Raw genomic sequence first — 20,751 nt, 5'->3', positions numbered from 1 at the left:
AGCATTAGTAAAAAAGGAAAATACCTTAAGTTTCCAACCACCGTTAATAAAATTTTTGCAGAAATTAGTAAATCTCTGGGTATGTTTTAAAAACTCACTCAAAAATAAGTTGAAACTCAAAGTTACATTTAATTTATGTGAATTATTCTTTAATAGTAAATATCAAGAAAATGTTTCTTATGGTTTCTCAGGAGACAATTTATAGTATGCTTAACAGAGCACGTAATTTGTATTTGTATGAGTGTATCCAGGTACTAGTGTAAAATACATAATAATTTTATTCCACAGAGTCCAGGGTTAAAGTAAAATAATCTGAAGAAAAGAAAAGGAACTAGGAAATTCAGGAATCCAATAATATAATTTGCTGTGATATCACATGCCACTTAACAACAAATTAAATAACTAAAATGTCATTGAATTTCTATCCTTTCTTTGGAGAAAACACCAGGGAGTTTTCATAAATAAGAACCAATGAATCAAAACCAAAGGAAACTGACCACACCTGTCTTGGGTAATAGAGGAATAGGAGCTGGTATCAGAGATTTAACAACCTAAAGTATGCTGATATGAATACCACCAGTGACTTCCCATAACCTTGCAGCCATTGGCAGGTGGTTCCCTGCACCAGTTAAAAAATAACAGGAGTGGATGTGGGGGCACAGATCTCTGCAAGCTTCCCTCAGTGTGTACCCACATTGCTATAGGAACCATGCCAATAAGACATGTATTTGTATAATGGAATCTGACTTTTTCCTTTCTTTGTCTGTGGCTTCTTTGTGTAGGTGTTGGCTTGCATTGCTCATAAGTGGCATATCACAAATGCAATAGTATTAAAGATATACAAAACTGGGCGCGGTGGCTCATGCCTGTAATCCCAGAACTTTGGGAGGCCGAGGCGAGCGGATCACAAAGTCAGGAGATCGAGACCACCCTGGCCAACATGATGAAATCCCGTCTCTACTAAAAATACAAAAATTAGCTGGAGGTGGTGGTGCGTGCCTGCAATTCCAGCTATTCGAGAGGCTGAGGCAGGAGTGTAGGTTGAACCGGGGAGTGGGAGGTGGCAGTGAGCCAAGATCTTGCCACTGCCCTCCAGCCTGGTGGCAGAGCAATACTGCATCTAAAAAAAAAAAAAAAAAAAAAAAAAAGGTTATACAAATAAGTCTCATTTTGTTTGAACCAATACTCTGAATTTCTAGTCAGAAGAATCCCTTGGGCTATTTGGAAATAATCCAGAGATCTTTTCTGTTTATCCTCTACATTTAACATCTTAACTTTTTAACCATTTAAACCTTTCGACTCATTATTTATTTTCTTCGTGATAATCAGAATAACTCTTCTGGTGAATACCATATGTTTCATATAGGTGACTTAGTGAAAAGTTAAATGAGGCATACAGACAGATAAATCAAAAGGTTTGTTGTATTCTACACACAAAGCTCTATTGTAATCTGAATTCTGCAAGATAAAAACAGATAAGACTACCTTTTCACTCAAAATCAGATAATATAGTAATTTCGAGAAATAGCATTATGTTTCATGAAGTTATTAATGCATGTACTATTGATAACATAGTCACACATTGCGTTAAAGGATAATGTGGCATTTTTGAGAATCCACGTGGCAGAGTTAAGTATTAATTTCTCAAAAGAAAATGCTGTTACTAATTTTAAAAAGTCTTCAAACTTAAACAGAATTATTTTCATGAACATCAGTACAGTTGACTACATTCACTGATCAGACTGCATTTTTTTTCAGAAATATCTTTTAAATTGAAAATTTAACAATAGGTTATTAAAGTACATGGCTGAAGACTAGAAAAGTCAAAATTATACTTGCATATTTTTGGGAGTAACTTTGTGGAAATTATAATAGGAAAACAGACCTCACAAGAATAAATACTTGATTTCATTACACATTATAGTTTTTTTCTTTGGCTAAGACTCTTCACAACATTGTAATTAATGTTCATTTTTAGGTCCTTTTTTTTTCTTCATTTTTGCTAATAGGTGTTCAGTAAATGTTTATATAAGAGTATGAAAACAAACTGAAGATTAAAATTTTTAAAAGTACTGGGCCCACATTCAAGTTCATATGAGATCCTTAAGAAACTATTAGAGTAATTATATATTGAACTCTGTTTTCTGTACTTATATAAAACATCTGTCTAAGCAAATACTTCATAGGTATTTCCTTCTCTGTTATGAAAGCTAAAAATATACTTAAGGTATAAATTCAAAAGGAATATGGTCAATTTCCAAAAAAGAATGGAAGAAAGTGTTGATTCTGTTGCAGCTTCCCAGTGATAAAGCATTACAGAAAAAGTTGATCAAAGTGAAAAAACGTAGAAAAAAATATTTGATATGGTTAGTGGTTACAGTTCATAAACATGAGAATAATTTTTCTAAGATTACATATGAAGATTACTTTTAATTAACATATGCTGTAGTTATACGTGATGTTGGTATAAATAACAAAATTGGGGGCCTATCACCGTGGCTCGCACCTGTAATCACAGCGATTTGGGAGGCCATGGAGGGTGGATCACCTTAGTTCAGGAGTTCAAGACCAGCCTGGCCAACATGGTGAAATCCCGTCTCTACTAAAAATATAAAAATTAGCAAGATGTGTTGGTGCCCGCCTGTAATCCTAGTTACTAGAGAGGCTGAGGCGGGAGAATTGCTTGAACCAAGAGGCAGAGGTTGCAGTGAGTCAAGATCGTGCCATTGCACTCCAGCCTGGGTGGCAAGAGTGAATCTCCATCTCATAAAAAAAAAAAAAAAAAGGAACAAAATTGGAATCTGACTATTCCAGAAATTCTGATTATATTGCAATAGTTTGTCTATAATTATTCTAGATGGCCTAATGATACCTTACCATTCATTTATGGAGTTATTCATAAATTTATTCAGTCTTATGCATTCATTATGTAAAGTATGTGTCTACATATCTGCACTTGATACATATTGATGACTCAGGCATGTTCCTTTCCTTCAAGTCAGAAACTAGGGGAAATAAATCAGCTTGCTAAAATAATAATACAATTTGATTAGATAAATGCTATAATGATGACACTAGGACTCTGTTGGAGATATAATGGAGAAAGCTGCTTTAAGCTGGGTAGTGAAGGATGTCCAGGAATTTTTCTAGATTGGGAAAAAATTACGTCAAGGAAATAATATAAACCAGCATTTATTAAAGTGTTATTTAAGAAGAATTAGATGTTAGATAAAAAAGATATACATACCTAAATATGTTTGAAAAATGCTGAGTTAAATAAAAGTAAGATGATTTCTTTATTGCAGAATTCTCAGAAACTTTAACAAGTGTTTCTCAAGTTTTCTTGATTATAAAAATAACCTATGTCACTTCACAAAATACAGATTTCATGAACTCACCTCAGATATATGAATCAGTATCTTTAAATAGTCCTGAGAATCCATGACTTTTTTGTTTGTTTGTTTGTTTGTTTGTTTGTTTTCTGAAAGAAGGTCTTTGTTACCCAGGCTGGATTGCAGGGTCGTGATCACGGCTCACTGCAACCTCTATATCCCGAGCTTAAGTGATCTTCCCACCTTATCCTCTCATACAGGCTCATGCTACCACACCCAGATAATTTATTATTAGTGTTATTATTATTTATAAAAGTGGAATCTCACTGTATTGCTCAGGCTAGTCTCAAACTTCCAGGCTCAAGCAATTCTCTTGTCTCTGCCTCCCAACATGATGTTAACAAATGCCTTAGGTGATTCTTATAATCTGTGTGGTTGAGAAATACTCTTGTTTAAGCAATTGTGCTTGGTTTGACTTCAGTTCTTTTGCATTTGCTGATGATTGTTTTATGTCCGATTGTGCGGTCAATTTTAGAATATGTGCCATGTGAGGATTAGGAGCATGTATATTCTGTTGTTTTGGGGGTGGAGAGTTCTGTAGAGATCTATCAGATCCATTTGGTTCATGTTGAGTTCCGGTCCTGAATATCTTTATTAATTTTCTGTTTCAATGATCTGTCTAATAGTATCAGTAGAGTGTTGAAGTTTCCCACTCTTATTGTGTGGGAGGTCTAAGTCTCTTTATAGGTCTCTCAGAACTCGCTTTATGAATCTGGCTGCTCATGTGTTGAGTGCATTATATAGTTAGAATAATTAAGTCTTATTGAATTTAACCATTATGCAATGCCCTTCTTTGCCTTTTTTGATCTTTGCTGGTTTAAAGTATGTTTTGTTTGAAATTAGGGTTGCAACTGTTACTTTTTTCTGATTTCCATTTGCTTGGCAGTTTTTCTCTATCCTTTTATTCTGTACCTATGGGTGTCATTGAATGTGAGATAGGTCTTTTAAAGACAGCATACCTTTGGATCTCGCTTTTTTCTTCAGCTTGCCACTCTGAGCCTTTTAAATGGGGCAGTTAGCCCATTTCCCTTCAAGGTTAGTATCAATATGTGTGGATCTGATCTTGTCATTGTGCTGTTATCTTGTTATTAATTACACCAGCTTATTTGTGTGGTTGTTTTATAGTGTCACTGGTCTGTGTACTTAAGTGTGTTTTTGTATTGTCTGATAACGGTCTTTTCTTTGCTTATTCTCCTTACAAGATCTCTTGTCAGGTGGGTCTGGTGATAATGAACTCCCTCAATGTTGCTTATATGAAAAGGATCTTATTTCTCCTTTGCTTAGGAACCTGGGTTTGGCTGAATATAAAATTCTTTCTCTTTTTTAACCTTTCCTTTAGCACTTATGGATATGAAACTCTTGGTTGAAGATTTTTTTTTTTTTTTTTTTTTTTAATTTAAGAATGTTGAGTATAGGATCCCAATGTCTTGTGGTTTGCAGGGTTTCTGCTGAGAGGTCTACTGTTAACCTGATGGGGTTCCCATTGTAAATGACCTGCCCTTTCTCTCTATCTGATGATTATGTGTGTTGGAGATGATCTTCTTGTGTAGAATCTTCAAGGGGTTTACCATATTTCCTGAATTTGACTGTTGGCCTCTCTAGCCAAGTTGGAGAAGTTTTCACAATGATATCCTGAAATATGTTTTCCAAGTTGTTTGCTTTCTCCCCATCCCTTTTAGAGATGCAAATGGCTTGTAGGTTTGGCCTCTTTACATGAACACGTTTCTCGGAGTTTTTCTTCATTCCTTTTTTTATTTTTCCTTTATTTTTGTCTGATTGTCTTATTTCAGATAGCCAGTGTTCAAGTTCTGAGGTTCTTTTCTCAACTTTCTCTATTCCGTTGTTAATACCTGCAATTGCATTGTGAAAGTCTTGTAGTGTGTTTTTCAGCTCTATTAGGTCAGTTAGGTTGTATTTTTTACTGGCTATTTCACCTGTCATCTCCTGTATTTTTTAATTGTGATTCTTAATTTCCATGAGTTGAGTTTTTCCATTCCCATGAATTTCATTATCTTCATTGTTATCCACATTCTGAATAATATTTTTGTCATTTTGGCCAACTTAGCCTGGTTAAGAACCCTTGTTGAAGACACAATAAAATCGTTTGGAGGACATAAGACATTCTAGCTATTTGAGTTGCTAAAGTTCTTATGGTGGTTCTTTCTCATCTCTGCATGTAGGTGTTCCTTTAACTGCAATGTGTATTGAGTGCAGTCATTTGACTTCTTTTCTGGATGTTTTCACAGGGCCAGGGCTTTGTGCAGGGTCTTCATTTGTAGCTGACTTCTTGTCTTTGGTTTTATAGGGGGATATGTTAGTGAGGAATTCTTGATGGGAAGTAATTGCAGAGTCAAGATGTTCAGGAAAAAAAAAGTGTGGCCTGTAACATATTTTCAAACTTACCTTACTATATAACTTTTATACAAAGAATTCTTGTTTGCATGTTATAAAATTATTGTGGTTGTCGGAGTGGAGCAGATTTGAAAATATCAACATAAATATAAAGATATGCCAAGTTGAGAAGCTATGACTTATTTTATAAATCCTTGGATATCTTTGTGTGTGTGTGTGTGTGTGTGTGTGTCACCCAGGTTTGAGTGCAGTGATGTGAAGGTGATATTGGCTCACTGCAACCTTCACCTCCCGGGTTTAAGTGACTCTCCTGCCTCAGCCTCTGTAGTAGCTAGGATTACAACAACAGCCACACACCTGGCTAATTTTTGTATTTTTAGTAGAGACAGGGTTTTGCCATGTTGGCCAGGCTGGTCTCAAACTCCTGACCTCCAGTAATCTGCCTGCCTCAGCCTCCCAAAGTGCTGGGATTACAGGTGATATCAGTGTTCTTGAAAACAGGACGGTAAGATTTGAGGCATCCATACCAAGGTGCTTATACCTTATCTTAAAGTTGATGAAGATCCCATGAAGATTTCTGAAGCTAGTAGGATGAGGTTTAGATATGTGCATGGATGACTTTATATATGGTTGATCTTATTGCATAACTTAATCATGATTATGAAATTATGCATAACACAAGACAATAATGAGAGCAAATAGAAAAAGAAAACAAGGGGGGGCATATAAAATGAAGTTAGCCAGCCCACAAATGCATTTGCGAGTGAATTTACACATTTGCATTAGGTCAACTATGAATATGGCTCACATTTGCTAATAGGCATCCTTAAAAGGAAAACAAAATTAAGCTCGTGGAAGGTGTTACACAAATATTTGTGGAATAAAAACAAAAGAGTAGCCAAGTGACTAAATAATTAAATGAAGATCTACTTTATAAGAAGATTATTCTAATAGTTGCATGAAAGACAGAAAGTTGAAGGAAAGTCTCATGGCTAAAGCATTATGATAATATAAGTGAGACATTGCTAAGTTTCAGTAAGATGACCCTGGTACAGAGTGATAGGAAAAGTCAGTTTTAAGGAATAACTTTGAGATTGAATTGACAGCTTTTAATATTGATTTGATGTTGAAGAAGAAAAAACAATTATGATGGGAGTTGAACATAATCAAGGGCTTTCTAATAGATAGCATATAGTAGGTTTAAAGGAGAAGGGTTATAGAATAAGCAAAACTTGAGGAAACAGATGCTTGAAGGTGAAAGATAATGGGTGTAATTTGGGATATATTAAGTTTAAAATCTCAGTAGACTCTCAGAAATGTAGTTGCTAGAACTCAGAAGAGAGTGAATCAACCAGTGATTTTCAGCTAGAAGCCTTTCTTATGCTATCCCTACCTATGAGGATGCTAGGGAGATAAGAGCTGAGAATAACAGACAGTTTCATATAGCCTTTTCTAAGGCAAACGATGATTTTAGTAAGAATTTCTCTTCTTTCTCTAACAATGATCTAAATTTATAGTTAAAAGATATTAGAAAATGAAAACAAATGTTTTTGACATACCAGAATATGAGTATTAAAAATCTATCAATAATTATAATTACAAGTATTTTAAATATTGCTTTTTTATTGTGAGAAGAATGAAAAACAATTATTTGATGAATTTTGAAACCAGGAGGAATAAACCTAGCTAAAAATGTAAATTATTGTTTTAATTATTGTTTTCCACAATTTTCTTACAAAAGAAACAAGAATAGGATTTTTATACATTTTAATGCTTTACTGAGGTGTATTGTCCAGAAATCAAGAGGCAACAAAAGATATGGTTTGTAAACAACATAGCAAGCAAGCACCAAATATTTGTTTTGAGAAAATGCAGAGATGTAAATGTAAATGCAATTAATTAAAATTAGTTTTTCTCTAAACCAACCTCAAGATTTCAGCAAAATATATAATAAAATATATTAAAATTATTCTGAATGAATTTTTTAAATTAATAAAAAACAAGAAAAGAAGATTTGACAAATACTTTATAGGGATTATTTGTCATATATTATATATTATATCTAATTATATATAAGATATATAAATATATCTTAATATAAAGTATATATAATTTATATATATTTTATATACATATAAATACATATTAAATTACATATATTATATAAATATATAATGTATAAATATATTTTTATATATTTTATATATAAAATATATATGTGAATAGATACATTTATATATGTTTAAATGAGGACATGCTACAACATGACTATTTGGGAATACTTTGGGGACTACATATAGCTGTTAGATCTCAGGAATAAAAGGGAAATAATTTTTTCTTTTCCCCTTCAGGCTCTATGGGGCACTCCCAGGTAAATCACAGTCCTGGAACACACCTGTCAAGTTTCCTGTTATTTTAGACAAGCTGAAATCCTGAGCTGTCTTTCCTTGGGCTATGGAGAGAGTGCGGGTGGGAAAGAGATGCTTAACTGGTTTAGCCTGGGTGCCATAATACAGGTACAGGTCAACAGAATGGTTAATCCAAGGTACAATATTCAGTAGTAAAACCAAAACTAACATCTGAGATGAATATCAAAGTTATTTTTCAACTTCAAGAGAAAGAGAAATTCATACCTAAGGACCCTGGATAGAAACAAGGAGGTGGTTTTGAATCAGAGGGTAAAAGATGGATCCTTAAGGAATCTCTTGGTCTGTATAAATGTTGCTACTGCTATTTTTTGTAGAGCACAAATGACCTTGAAGGATAAGGAAGAAGAACAATGGGAGCAATTCTCCACTCAGTGATTGAAATCTAACATCAGCGATTGCTTCTTCAACAACACTCAACAAATCTGTTACGGCTAAAATGAATTCTAAAGCACTCCAAGACTAATTCATTCTATACCACCCCAGGAGTAGTTTTGTTTGTGTGTGTGTGTGTATGTGCCCATCAATTGCCAAGAGCTAAAAATAAAGCAATGGGTGGGCCAAATCTCAACTCTCATACACATTTTATGGGTGCCATTGTCCAAAAAATAATTACAACACATTTAATTTAAATATATATAATGAACATTAATTAAAATATTTTGAAGTAGATACAAAAGAATGTTGTAAAACCAAATTATCATAGTGATTTGTATCTCTGAAGAAGTTATTAAAGCTGAGCTCAAATGCTATGCTTCTTCCGATGCTTTTTAAATCCAACAGGCTCACATTTTTCTACTTAGAAAAGTTCTTAGGGTACAAGTGCTCATTATGACAGTAAGTGAGGTCTCATTTAATGAGCCTCATTGTCTCCATTTTTGCTCCATCCTGGGTTCACTGTCTTTATTACAGAGTCCATTTTGGAAGCATAGCTGTCTTCAAAGCAGTTGACTGATTTGATCCCTGGCCAACATACCAAACATTCTTCATAGGAGCTCATAATGTTTAAAACAAAAATCGTTGGAAGCATAGTGGATCACATGGTTTTTTTCTGCTCTAAACTCCTACAGTCCTCATCTGGACCACACAGTTGAGCAGTTGGTTAGTTACCTATTAGCCACTCTATAAATATTCATTGACTCATCAACTGTGTGTGGGGTTTTATTGTTTGCTAAGCATTTGCCTTCTGTAAGTCGTATTTCCCCTAATGAAATGTAAACGATGTGATGTTCAGAACATCGTTTTCTCTGTTGATATGTTATCCTTTAATTTTCTCTTCTAAAATATTCAGAAAAGTGGGAAAACTTTATTTTATTTTTTTATTTTTCACCATGATAAAATTTACAGGAATATCTGGAGCTCTCTTTTGAGAACTACAGAGAAATGTTGAATTTATAAAAGTAGTCATCATGAGAAAAAAATGTAATTTTAGTCAATGAAGCTAATTCTAGCTTATAATTTTAACATATTTTCTATTTTTTAAAAATAAGTATTGAAAAAAAAAGAAGGATGGTGATGAAAGAAACACAGGCAAGATTTAGAAGAGTTCAAGAGGATGACATAAATCACAACAAAAAAATGATGTATACTTGAGTTGGAGAAAGAGAGAGAGGGAAGAAAGACCTTGTTGTAAAATCTGTTTTAAATTAGAGTACTGCAAAACAGCCTTGTATATATGGGAAGGAATCTGACTTGCTTTATAAGCAAATACCTGCTATACTTAGATAATGTAATATAGGGTTTAGATATTGTACAATTAGAAAAAGTATTTATGATATTTAGAAAAATGTCAGAGTTAATCGTCTAATTTATTTTACAAAAAAATAGAAACTGATGCTGAGAAGATTAAGTAGCTTGCTATATTAATTATTGTCCAAATTAGTAGCAGAATTGTGCCTAAAACTCAGGCTTTCTATTATTCAGTCCAGTACATACATATGATTAGCTTTTGGTAGAAAGGATTGTTTTTAATCATATACTAAGATAAAGTCGATAGTGATACACATCAGTAAAACTGGGTGTGTGGCACTCATATATTTCAATATTTTGAAGCATAACCTCCCAAGAAGTAGTAGGCCAAAAATCATCCTTATGTTTTCTTTCTATAGTTTGCTATAAAAGGAACTACCAAGATATTTTTTTTTTGAGTAACATACTCTTTTTTAGAAGAATATTTAGAAAATAATTTCCCCCAAATAAATATAAATATTTTTCAACACTGGATTTAATAAAATACAAATAAATTCAAGAGTAAGAGTAGGAAGAATGCTAGATCCTGCTTTTTTATGCTCTCTAAAGCAAAACACAACTCAAAAGCATTCAAGAAATTAACTGTAAGTCTATTTTTAAATTTTTTAATAAATCTAATTTAATATTGTTTTAATTCTTATAAAAGAGACACACTTTGAAGTAAATCTTTCAATTTCTTTCTTATTCTTTGCCTACTTTTATCCTGTGACTTTTCTCTTAACTTTCATCGTTTTTAGAGGGTTTGCTCTAATTCCATGGAAATAAAATTAACTCATGAGGAAAACAAATTATGCAGCTCAGTTCTTTTGAAGTAGAAATATGCCATAAAGATATAAAATAGCAGATGCAAAGTTTTTTTAAAATTTATTTTTTGCCATACAACCCGTCACTTTTTTCCTCCTTTTTCTTACTGGTTTGCCAGAATTAATAACTAACATTTGTATAGTGCATTCCAGCTCACCAACTGCTTTTTCACAAGTATTGCTTCATTTAGTCTTCACAATAAGTCTTTGAGGTAGCTATTTTTATCATCACTATGCTGCAGACAAGGAAACTAAGATTCAAAGAGGCTAAACAACTTGTAAATAGTTTTAGAATTCATCATATTTATTATGCAGCCATAAAAATCAAAATTTTGTTGATAATTTAATGGCATGGTCAAATACTCATGAAAAAAAATGTCAAGTTAAGAAAAAATAGCATGCCACAAACTACATTGAATGAATCCAATTACCTTCTTTATGCATTTCAAATTTTCTTCAAAAAGCATGCACCAATTTTCACAGTATGACTAGGCCTCAAATGATTTTTATTGTCTAGCTAAGTAAACATTAACTCCTTATACTACGTTCAGTTCCACCCATTGACCACCAATGTACAGAAAAAAAAAATTGATGCTGTAGCTACATAAACATAATCATACATTTTGGAAAGAATAAACTTGGGTTTGCATATGAACAGGTTAGTTGCTGAATAAAATCATCAATGCTTTCTTCTCCTCAATTATTTTTTCCCAAAACTCGTCTGACTAAGTGTTTGTCAATAGGGATAGACTAACCAGAGGGTATTCATTGTCTATAGGGAATCATATTTCCCTATTTTCCTGGGAAGTATGCAGGATTCCAAATAGCTAAGATTTACTGAGTAGTTCATTATTTTGTGGTACATATTTTATAAAACACTACATATATACATTAAGCCACTAAATCTCATGACATGACTACAAAAGTAATCTTATTTACTATCTGCTTTTATAACTGAGGAAATTGAGAACTGAAAATGTAAGATGAATGATCCATGTTTATGGCAAGAAATTGTCAGTGACACAACACAAACCCAGATATTTCTTTCTCCGTCTTCTCAAGCTACTAATCCTGTTTTCCATAAACTGAAGAATGTATGAGTGACCTTAACTTCTGTGGCCTGAATCTGGGCTAGTAATCTTTATCCACCAGCTCTACTTGTAATCCTCCTTTATTATTTATTTTAAATGTTAAAATCATTTTCAGTTCTTGGTTCTGTTATCAGCTAGCTCATTGTTATATACAGATAAATTGTGAATGCATAATTTTGGTGGCATTCATTAAAGAGTCATTTAGAGAGCAGCTGAATGGCCTGGGGATTAAAACAAATAAAACATTCACATAGTGATACATTTACAATTCTTTGGGCTTAGTGAATCTTGAAATTTTAAGAGTCGTTGCATTTTTACATCTTAATTAAATTCATATTGTGGAATCTATAAATGGAAACAACATTCTTTAGGCAAAAATGTTCTTTTACTCATCAAATGCTGCAGATGGTCTTTTTATATCATGTGAGGGGACCTTTTTGAAGATGTCCTGCATTCGAGTTTTTAAGGTTGGTGATAGGTTGCCTTGACATTTATCCAAACTGTGGTTGAAGAACAATTATCTCCTTATTTTGTGACAGTGACGTTTGACTCTGCTAAACTCTCAAAGGGGATAGGTTTAAGACTGTAATGTGTGAAGATAAAAAATATCAAATGTCATGCAGGAACTCAAACAGAGCAACCAAGAGGAAGTAACTAATCTAAGGAAGAGCATTTTCTTGGCCACTGTATTTTCCTTTCTGTTATTCATTCAAAAATACATCTCACCGCTTTAACTCATTCCGTATTTTAATGAATAATTAATTGGCTTCATGTAATAATATATTTTGTTATCTTCATTAATTAGATATAACATGTGACAAGAATAGATTTAGAATTGATAAAATTTTTCTAAATATTTTACTCATGTCTTTTCTCTGCCTTGATGTGACTGGCTATGATCACACCTGTTGTTCCTTCATACGCATTCACTTAAGTAGAATAACGTAAGTTGCTCAAGTTTGTGTTTTATAGAAATTGTTTTACTTGCATAAAGTAAAATGTTACACTATACTGTGGGACTATGGGGATTTAAAACTGCAGATGCAGATCTACAAGTCTATAAAGTTTCTCATATGTGAGCGTTCTTTGGTTACAAAGTAATTCACTCCAGGTTCCATTAAAGAATTAAAGATCATGCTATTTCTGTGTAGAGTTAATATTTTTGCAAACTAAACATTACAGGTCAAACTGAAAGAATGTGTAAAAGTAAAAATATTCATTTTAAATAATTGTAAATTATTCATTGCAAATATTTATTGTAAATATTTTCACTTTTATTACAATGAGAATATTCATTGTAAAGCTATGGAATGCCTTTAGGAGCCAGATATAATAGAAGGGTAGTGAAGTTAGGGCCAGAAAATATGTGTTACTATTTTTTCCATTTACTAAATGTAAGAACCCTAGTTTTCTCTGCAGTGTACATTCTAAAGGCATCTTGCAAATTTTGAAAGGATTAATGAGACATAATTTATTCATAAACCCTTTGTGAAATATAAGAACATCTGGGCCGGGCGCGGTGGCTCAAGCCTGTAATCCCAGCACTTTGGGAGGCCGAGACGGGCGGATCACGAGGTCAGGAGATCGAGACCATCCTGGCTAACACGGTGAAACCCCGTCTCTACTAAAAATACAAAAAACTAGCCGGGCGAGGTGGCGGGCGCCTGTAGTCCCAGCTACTCGGGAGGCTGAGGCAGGAGAATGGCGTGAACCCGGGAGGCAGAGCTTGCAGTGAGCTGAGATCCGGCCACTGCACTCCAGCCCGGGCGACAGGGCGAGACTCCGTCTCAAAAAAAAAAAAAAAAAAAAAAAAAAAAAAAAAAAAAAAAAAAAAGAAATATAAGAACATCTGAAGGAAACGAAATATATGCATTTTGTATAGTAAGTATCGTTATTAAGAACAATAACACTCCTTCAAATGAATACTTATTTGAGGTTTCTTATATTTGCTGAGTTGATATTATATTTATTTCTGAATATACACTGCAGATCTGACTTCTTTTTCAAGAGAACAAATTTATGTCTAGGCTCAGAGTTGTTATTCTGTTTTGCATAGCTTGTTTAACCTTACGGTGCTATAAGCATTATACTTATTCATGTTCTTTTCTTTGCATTGGTATCAAAGTATCCTGGAGTCACATTCCCTTTTCACCTCTAGCCAGCCTACACTGTCTGGCATGAGTCTTGTATACTTATATCTTAGCCTTATTGATTTTGTTTTGTTATTAGTGCTTGTAAAATTTTTTCTCATTAGTGTTTCTTGTTTTTATTTTAAAATAATTATAAATTCAATGGAAAATCCAAAAATAGAAGAGAGGTCCCACGTACCCTTCATGTTTCCCCAAATGGTAATATCTAATATAACTGCAGTACAGTACTAAAACCAGAAAAATTTTCATTGGTACAATCCTCAGACCTTATTCAGATTTTATCAGTTTTACATACACTCTTTTTTTTTTTATCATATGTATAGTTCTATGCAAGTCAAATATGTAGAATTGTATAACTATCACTAATATTAAGATACAGAACTATTTAGTTGCCACAAAACTTTCCCTCGAACTACCTTTTCATAATTGCAGCCATTCTCCCCTCTTTCATCACTAATCTGATTGTCTTCCTTACAGTTTTAATTATTTCAAAAATGCTATGTAAGTTAAATTATACAGTATATAATGTGTTAAAGTTGACACTTTTCCTCAAAATAATTTCCTTAAGATTCATCTCTGTTTTCTGAGTGTGTTAACAGTCCATTCATTTTTATTTTTATTACTGAATAGTATTCCATGGCATGAATGCACCACAATTTGAAAGATATTAGGGTTATTTGCAGTTTTGGGTTATTACAACAAAAACAGCTATAAGTGCTTGTGTGTACATTCTTGTGCAGGTATAAGTTTTCATTGCTCTGGGACAAATGACTAGGAATGGGAGTGTTGGGATACATGATCAGTATATAGTTTTTCAAGAAAATTTCCATAGCTTGGCTCTGGAATGCACCTGTATGGTCAGCCACTGGAAAGACTGATGTGAGATGATCGCTTGAGCCCAGTAGTTTGAGTTTATCATAGACAACATAGCAAGACCCTACCTCTTTAAAAAAAAGAAAAGAAAGAAAGAAAGAAAAAAAGAAAAGAAATGAAAATTCCCAAGATATTTTCCAGTGTGGCTGTGCCACTTATATTCCCACCAACAATTTCTAAGCAATTCAGTTTTTCCATATTCTTGCCAGATTTGGTATTCTCACAAGTTTTTTTCTTACCTGATTTAATATTTGTGTTGTAATATTTCATTGTGGTTTTAATTTGCTTTAACCTAATGGTAAATGGTATTGAACATTTTTTATGTGCTTATTGCTATCTGTATGCTCTCTTTGGTGAAATGTTAATTGAATATCTTTTGCCCATTTTCTAATTGAAGTGTGTCTGTGTGTGTGTTACATTTTAAAAGTTCCTTATACCTGATATGAATCTGTTTTTCAGATATGTAGTTTGAAAATATGTACTCTCATGCTGGCTTGTATTTTTTATCTTTTTAATGTGATCTTTTCATTTTAAGTTTAATTTATCAATTATTTTCTTTTATGACTTGTGCTTCTGGTATCATGTTTAAGAACTCTTAAGCATGCATTTCTGCGTGTCTATTTCTTGTATTCAGCTCTATTGGTCTCTGTATGTATTGTTTTGTTAGCACCACTCTGTCTGATTGCTGTAGCCATATAGTAAACTTTAAAGTTGGGTAGAGATCCATATCACTTTATTCGTTATTTTTTTTTCAAAATTGCCTTAGCTATTCTAGTTCTCTTGTCTTTGCATATAAATATTAGAATAAGCTTATTAACGTCTACAAAGCACATCTTTGAGATTTTGAAAGGAATTGCATTATACATATAGGTTAATTTGGGGGAAGAATCAACATCTTTATTGTATTGTGTTTTCTAAATCATAAAACGATATGTCTCTATATATTTAGATCTTCTTTGTTTTATCAGTGTTTTGTAATTTTCAGCATAAAAATACTGTACATGTTTTGTTAGATGTAATGTCTATTTCATTTTTGAGTAATTATAAAATAAATTGCTTTCAATTTTTGTTTCCCTGTGTTTATTGTTATTATATGGAAATATGATTTGTTTTTTAATATTAATTTTGTCTCATGTGGCCTTACTAAACTCACTATTAATTCTAAGAGTTCTTTATTTGTGTTTTGTTTCTTTGTAGATTCCTTGGAATTTTCTATGTAGACTATAATGTCTTCTGCAAATAGGGAACGTTTTATAATTTCCTTTCTTATTTGAATACCTTTTATTTCCTCTTTTTTCCCTTAATTAACTGCCTAGGAATTCTAGAACTAGGTTAAATAAGAGTGACGAGAGCTGACATCCTTGCCTCATTCTTGGTTTTGGAGGTGATTCATTCACTCTTTCACTATTAAGTATGATGTTAGCTATGGGTTATTGGTTTTCTTTTTAAACTTAGTTTAGATTATTATTACTATACTGTATACATCTGTTTTGTAACTAGAAAATGCTAAGAAATCTTAAGTTTCAAAATCAGGATAGTAGAGAGTCACTTATCTCATGACAAAACTTCATTCACTTCCTGATACATGTTTATTTCCTAGTTTCAAAAGAAGCACAATAAAGTAGGTTTTTAAGAGTTTCCATCATAGAGTCAATCTGTCTATATTTATTCTCAGCTCATATCAACCAGCTTCATCTGTTAAGAGGGATTAAGAATCAGTCTGTGATCCTGGGAAAGTTTGTAACAGCTGACTTTGCCAGGTTAATACTGTATGACAAAGGTTGTGATGCATTGTATTTGACATAACTTGAATCAGTTATCCAAGCATGAAGGATAGAATGGAAAATACAACTTTTCACTCTAAAGAAAAAAATTTAATTCCATATTTTGTCTAGGGGCATGAATGAAAACCACTCTAAAAAAAAAGCTCCAAAATGTAGAATACACACACACACACACACACACACGTATATGTCTGTGTGTATATATATTCTACATATATCTGTGTGTATATATATTCTATACATATATCATAAAATTCGCTAGGATTTTTGCTATTAGATTCTGAATCTATAAAGTATAGAATTGTAAAATAAGAAATTTGGTAAATTTTTTTAGTATTTTTTGTTTACAGTTTTTTTTTTTAAGTTTACAAAGAGGTATAGTTTAGGTGAGTGGTAAGCAAATCTAATTTATGTAAGTATCAAATATGGTTATGGTTGTAGAATCCCTTTTTCTTAGCAAGAAGCTACTGCTATTACTTGGCGCTAAATAAAATGTCTTAAAAAGATATGTTAACTTTTCTCTTGTTCTGTTTTGTTTTTTATAGTTTTAGGATGTAATTTTAGAATGCCAATCAGTTATATTCATGAGAAAAGTTACTAACTCCCAATTGGCATATAATATTTGACTTATGATAATACAGACTTATATCCAAAATACCTTCTAGATAGCATATGATTGATTGTCTTTTGTCGATTATGAGCTATTCATTTGGTTAGAGGTCAACATTAGAACACACAAGCTGTCAGGTCTTCTTTCAAGACTTTTATTTTCTGATATGCACATACGATTTTTTCCTCAAGGCAAATAATCAGTGAATATGAATGGAATTAAACAACGCTTTTAATAATGTCGTAAATATTTTGAAATATAGCAGAAAATATTATATGATCTTTATAAAAACGACAATAGGTTGGTGCAAAAGTAATTGCAGGTTTTACTATTAAAAACAATGGCAAAAACTACAATTACTTTTGCACCAATCCAATACTACATATACTATTGCTGTGTGGAACATTCTAGAAGGCTTAGAACTTTTAGAACCAAAAAATGTTTGTGGTCGTTCTGTTTCTCCCACCAAGAATAAAGTAAGAGGATCTGGAGGAGGCCACTCCCCTCTTCCACCAGCAAATAATTCCACATCCTGGAGAAAGAAAATTAATTTTAGGGTCTAGTTATTTCAAAAAACTTTGAAAGATTGGATAAAATGTATTATTCAATACTCTTCAATCAAATAATTTATTAAAACTGTTATATGACATTGTTTTCCTGACAGATTTAATAAATCTGAGAAATATCCAGAGTGTCTGTAAACTCATAAGTCTTTTGAATTTCTAACTAACTTTCTAACTCATGCCAGTTGGATAATTAGGTCAAGTCATGGTAATGCCATTTTGAATATGTAAAAATGAAAAAAGACTTTTTTTCTACATTTAAAAAAATATATTCACCAAAGAGAATTAACATAACATGACCTATAAAGTTAGCGTTAAAAAATTCAACTCATAGTGATGTTTATCTTTCTTGCTTGCTGATATCAATATTGTATGCTTAATAAAACACTTAATGAAGAATGTTTCCAGATATTTACCATATTTTATAAACACTATGCTATAAACTTATGTAGATTACTAAAAATTCTCAACAACCCTTTGATAGTCTTTCATGCTACATCTAGGATTTGAATCTCTGGTTTCCAGAAGCGTGGTAAGAATAGTTTTTTAGATGCCACCAAGGTTGAGGGGATACCACATGATGAGTGCTGGTCAATGCACTGTAAGTGGAAGTGACATGTTTCACTTCTGGACTGAAGTATTTACTTATGGGTTACCTTCCCCTCTGCTGCAGCTCATTACAACTTTTGATAAAGTGATTTCTCTACCAAGCTATGTCACAGAGTGAGAAGATGGTATGGAAAGCTCTATCCAACTCATGTACCCTGAGGGAAAAAGAACCTTTCTTTTTTTAAGCCTGTAAGATTTATGGGTTGTTTATTACTGAAATCTAACCTAGACTGGTATTAACTGTCCCACTTTGAAGACAAAAATAAATTTCACAGCTAGTAAGAGGAAGAACTGAGACAACCTCAGGTCTATTGCAAAAAATGCATATTTTTCTCTACAACCTCTTTCCACACCACATGTTTTTGCACTAACCCTTGGACTTTCCATCATTAACTTTTAGAGCCCATGGGAATACCTCAGTTCTTTCAGTATTGTTGTAGAACCCTAAGGGCATTTCTCTCAGAATGCATAAAAATGTGCTATTTATCTACCGCTTAAATTCATAACTCTGCTACTGTTACAATTTTGCATAAGGAGAGCATTTGAAATTATGTAGAACATTTCATGGTTTTGATGTTGCATAACTTCCAGCTGCTGACCATATGAAGGAGCCACATAAACAATTGCAAACACAAAATAGAGAGTTTTATTACAAAATGTGAACTCTGAGATTGTTCTATTACTTGTGCAAATTCTTAATTTTTTTTCTTTGATTTACAATATATAATAAACTTTGGCATCAAGTGCTAAGTTATAATGTACAATTCCACATTTTCAGTTTAAAATAATATCTCCATAATGCAAAGATGTTTCATTGCTCCTTTTATCCATTTTTTATTAAAATCAGAAGTTGGAGGAAAAAGTCATTCCTTGTGTTACATCGGTCAACCTAGTTTATATGTAGTCTTTATTCATTTTGCACTGAAGTCCTACATTAAATAATGAATTTTTGGAGGTTACTTGGGATGAAAAATGATCCAGTTTTTACCATACTTTATAAAACAAAAAATAAAACTTGGGGCTTACTTTCATAGTTCCAACAGAGATAAAGTGATCATTAAAATTATGCAGTTTGAGTTTTGTATTATACCTGTAACTATAGATTTCACTGATTTGTAAAGCATTTTGGTTCCAAGCAAAATTATTGATTTTACTTGTGGAAGTGCCAAAAGGACACCTTCATTCAAAACCTAGAGTCAACAGATTCACTTAATGTGTTAAATATTCCAAGAAATAAACTAGATGGATCCAGCCTTCATACAAGAAGATATATTTATTCTAAAAGGAAGTGTTCTAAAAATGATGTGTTCTAAAATACCATCTAAAGTGCATCTGAGACAGGCGTAGTGACTCTCACCTAGAATCCCAGAATTTTGGAAGGCTGAGGTGGGAGGATTGCTCAAGCCCAGTAGTTCAACACCAGCCTGGACAATATAGGGAGAACCCGTTGCTACAAAAAATTTAAAATATTAGCCAAGTGTGGTGGTGTATGCCTGTAGCCCAGCTACTCAAGAGGCTGAGATGGGAGGATTGCTTGAGCCTTGGATGTCAAGGCTGCAGTGAGCTGTGATCACACCACTGTACTCCAGCCTGGGCAACAGAGTAAGACCCTGTCAAAAATAAATAAATAAATAAATAAAAAGCATTTCCTAGAAGGTAATTTGGATTTTACAAGCAAAGCTGACTGACTTTGTGTCTTCTGCCTTGTAAGTGATTCTTTTTCTTACTTAAAAATACCACAAAAATGTTACAATAATATCATCCCTCTAGTATTATTGTATCAAATATAAATATTCTTGGGCAACTAAAAAGGACTATAATTACATATGTTGCTTTTTTCATAAACTTTTAAATATTAAGGGAAAAAGGCAAGACATAACATAACCTAGGGGGAGACAACATCAAAACATATAACCAACAAGGACTTAATATTCAGAACTTATAAAGGAAACATACAAATCAATATGACAAAATATAGGAAACTCCCAAAACGAGAAAATATGAATGGCATTTACATAGAAGAAACCACACATATCCAATAAACATAATCATAGAATTTCAAAATTAAACCACAACAGATATCACTTTACACTGACTAGCATGGGATCAAATTGAAAAATCAGCCAATATTATATGTTTACAAGAATGAGACTAACAAGAATTCATGTACATTGTTGGTGGAGTATAATTAATAACATTAATTTAAAAAACAATATGGCATGACTTTGTAAATTTGAACATGTACATATCACACATTCAAACAATATCAGTTCCAGATATAAACCATAGAAATCCTCTTGCAATATGTTCAGGAGACATGTACAATAATATAGAACTGTCTATAATACT

This window comes from Macaca thibetana, chromosome 1, assembly GCF_024542745.1.
Source record: "Macaca thibetana thibetana isolate TM-01 chromosome 1, ASM2454274v1, whole genome shotgun sequence".
In the NCBI taxonomy this organism is placed as follows: Eukaryota; Metazoa; Chordata; class Mammalia; order Primates; family Cercopithecidae; genus Macaca; species Macaca thibetana.
The sequence above is the reverse complement of the archived record's forward strand: the minus strand, read 5'-3'. Positions refer to the sequence as shown.